This window comes from Myotis nattereri, assembly GCF_964212035.1.
Source record: "Myotis nattereri genome assembly, chromosome: 1".
Classification (NCBI taxonomy): Eukaryota; Metazoa; Chordata; class Mammalia; order Chiroptera; family Vespertilionidae; genus Myotis; species Myotis nattereri.
In genome coordinates, this window is record NC_138075.1 from 122492917 (window position 1) to 122496813 (window position 3897).

The 3897-nt window shown below is 41.9% G+C and overlaps 1 pseudogene across 1 annotated transcript; it reads left to right on the forward strand.

The window, feature by feature from the left end:
* Positions 1-241: 241 nt before the first annotated feature.
* Positions 242-1594, forward strand: LOC308512851 (tubulin alpha-1B chain-like; annotated as a pseudogene). The gene has a single exon. The product of its transcript is annotated as a tubulin alpha-1B chain-like (transcript).
* The last annotated feature ends 2303 nt before the right edge of the window (positions 1595-3897 follow it).

Below are 3897 nucleotides of genomic sequence, written 5' to 3' on the forward strand. Positions count from 1 at the left end.
TGTTTTTTTTTTGTTTTTTTTTTTTATTTATTGCTTAAAGTATTACAAAGGGTATTACTTATGTGTCCATTTTATGCCCCCGCCCTAGACAGTCCCCTAGCCTCCCCTATCCCCCAGTGTCTTATGTCCATTGTAAATCTTTATTGTTAAGTGCGTTACTTACCTCGACTCTAAGCTTGTCGGGAACAGTAACCAGGACCCCGTGTCTACTCCTGTTTCCTGTGCTTATAAACCCTCAGCCATGCGTGAGTGCATCTCCATCCATGTTGGCCAGGCTGGTGTTCAAATTGGCAATGCCTGCTGGGAGCTCTACTGCCTGGAACACGGCACCCAGCCCCATGGCCAGATGCCAAGTGACAAGGCCATTGATGGGGGAGATGACTCCTTCAACACCTTCTTCAGTGAGACAGGCGCTGGCAAGCATGTGACCAAGGCAGTGTTTGTAGACCTGGAACCCACAGTCATTGATGAAGTTTGCACTGGTACCTACCACCAGCTCTTCCACCCTGAGCAGCTGAGCACAGGCAAGGAAGATGCTGCCAATAACTATGCCCGTGGACACTACACCATTGGCAAGGTGATCACTGCCCTCAGCTGGACTGAATTCGGAAACTGGTGGACCAGTGCACAGGCCTTCAGGGCTCCTTGGTTTTCCACAGCTTTGGTCGGGGAACTGGTTCTGGGTTCACCTCCCTGCTGATGGAACGTCTTTCTGTCAATTATGGCAAGAAGTCCAAGCTGGAGTTCTCCATCTACCCAGCCCCCAGGTCTCCACATCTGCAGCTGAGCCCTACAACTCCATCCTCACCACCCACACCACCCTGGAGCACCTGATTGTGCCTTCATGGTTGACAACAAGGCCATCTATGACATGTGTCATAGAAACCCCAATATTGAGCGCCCAACCTACACTAACCTTAACCGCCTTATAAGCCAGATTGTAGTCTCCATCACTGCATCCCTCAGGTTTGATGGAGCCCTGAATGTTGATCTGACTGAATTCCAGACCAACCTGGTGCCTTATCCCCTCATCCACTTACCTCTGGCCACATATGCCCCTGTCATCTCTGCTGAGAAAGCCTACATGAACAGCTTTCTGTAGCAGAAATCACCAATGCGTGCTTTGAGCCAGCCAACCAGATGGTGAAATGTGACCCTTGCCATAGTAAATACATGGCTCGTTGTCTATTGTACCATGGTGACCTGGTCCCCAAAGATGTCAATGCTGCCATTGCCACCATCAAGACCAAGCACAGCGTCCAGTTTGTGGACTGGTACCCCACTGGCTTCAAAATTGGCATTAATTACCAGCCTCCCACTGTGGGCCCTGGTGGAGACCTGGCCAAAGTACAGCGAGCTGTGTGCATGCTGAGCAACTCCACAGCTATTGCTGAGTCCTGGGCTCACCTGAACCACAAGTTTGGCCTGATGCCAAGCGTGGCTTTGTCCACTGGTATGTGGGTGAGGGCATGGAGGAAGGAGAGTTTTCTGAGGCCCGTGAGGACATGGCTGCCCTTGAGAAGGATTATGAGGAAGTTGGGAAGTTGGTGTGGTTAACATTGGAGAGGGTGAGGAAGAAGGAGAGGAATACTAATTCCTTTCAGCCCTGCAACATGTCTTACTCAGAACTTCAGGTTCAACAGCTGACAGGCATTAAAACTTTCTGGTTAGATTTTCTCCACTTTTACCTGTGTTCATGTCTGCCTTTTTTTCATGCATACCTGTATGATTTTCCCTTCATGTTTAAAAGTAAAGTCATGGAGAAAGAAAAAAAAAATCTTTATTGTTGAAAGTATTACATATGTCCCCTTTTTACCTCATTGGCCTCTCCCAGTTCACCCATGCTCCCCACCCCAGGCCTTCACCACTATATTGCCTCTATCCATGGGTTATGCATATATGCATAAAAGTACATTGGTTGATCTCTTCCCACCCATCCATCCTAGCTTGCCTTTGCTCTGAGGTTTGACAGTCTGTTCAATGCTTCTGTGTATCTGGATCTATTTTTATTCATCAGCTTATGTTGTTCATTATATTTCACATATGAGTGAGATCATGTGATACTTATTTTCCCCAACTGGCTTATTTTGCTTAGCATAATGCTTTCTAGGTCCATCCATGTTGTTGCAAATGGTACAAGTTATTTTTTTTACAACTGTGTAATATTCCATTGTGTAGATGTGCCACAGGTGGGTTTTTTAAAATATATTTTATTGATTTTTCACAGAGAGGAAGGGAGAGGGATAGAGAGTTAGAAACATCGATGAGAGAGAAACCTCAATCACATGCCTCCTGCACACCCCCCAGTAGGGATGTGCCCACAACCAAGGTATATGCCCTTGACCGCAGGCAGACGCTCTATCCACTGAGCCAAACTGGTTAGGGCCCAGGTGTTTTCTTTTATCTACTCATCAACTGATGAGCACTTGGGTTGCTTCCAAATCTTAGCTATTATAAATTGCACTGCTTTAAACATAGGGGTGCGTATATCCTTTCTGATTGGTGTTTCAGGTTTCTTAGGCTATATTTCTAGAATTGGGAGGACTGGGTCAAATGGGAGTTCCATTTTTAATTTTTTGAGGAAATTCTAACTGTTTTCCACAGTGGCTGCACCAGTCTGCATTCCCAATAGTAGTGTATGAGGGTTCACTTTTCTCCACATCCTTGACAATATTTATCCTTTGTTGATTTGTTGATGATAGCCATTCTGACAGGTGTGAGGTGGTACCTCATTGTTATTTTGATTTGCATCTCTCAGATGATTAGTGACATATAGAAGGTCAAGAGGCATATAAAAGAAAAATGCTCAAATGAAGTATTTTTAAAGATGAAATCTCAAGACTAAATGTTAAAAATTGGCTCGTTTAATAAGAAATATTTATCTCACAGAAAAATCAATGAGGCAAATAAAGTTTACCTTTGCTCAGCAGGGAAACACTCTATGACTATATTCTATCTAGGTTCTTTACAGTTAGTTAGGAACTGTTCACAGAACATTCCAACTATTTAAAAAAGTATTAATACTATTCCAACAGAAACACATTAGCAGTAAAATAGATATATTTTATTCACTCTTTTAAAATGAGACACTACATTTGTGTCAACATGGATGGACCTTAAAAGCCTTATGCTAGGTGAAATAAGTCAGATAGAGAAAGAATAATACCATTTTATCTCATATATATGTGGAATCTAAAACAGAAACAACAACAAAACTCATAGATACAGAGGTTGGAAGGTAAAATATGTGCTGGGGATCAAAAGGTACAAAGTTTCAGTCATAAAATAAGCCATTGGAAAGTAATGTACAGCATAATGACCCTAGTTAATATATAGGTTAAAAATTTTAAAATTGCCAAGATAGATTATTTTTATTCTTGGAGGAACCTCCAAACTGTTTTTCATAGTGGCTGCACCAATTTGTAATCCCAGCAAAATCCTTGTCAATACTTTTTGTTTGTTTATTTATTGATTATAGCCATTCTGACAGGTGTGAGGCTCTCTCACTGTGGTTTTAATTTGCATCTCTCTGATGATTAATGATGTTGAGCATCTTTTCATATGTTTATTGACCATCTGGATGTCCTCTTTAGAAAACAAAAATGTCTATTTAGGTCCTCTGACCATTTTTTTAATTGAATTGTTAGATTTTTGGGGGGTAGTGTGTTAAGATGTTTGAGTTATCTACCTTATGATTTCACTTACATGTAGAATCTAAGGAACAATATAAACTAACAAAACACAAATAGACTCATAAATACAGAGAACAAACTGAGGGTTTCCAGATAGGAGGGGAGTTAGGAAGTTGGGTATAAAAGGTGAAGGTACTAAAACATACAAATTAGTTGTCACAGGGATTATTAAGTACACCATGTGGACTATATTTTTAACAGTGAT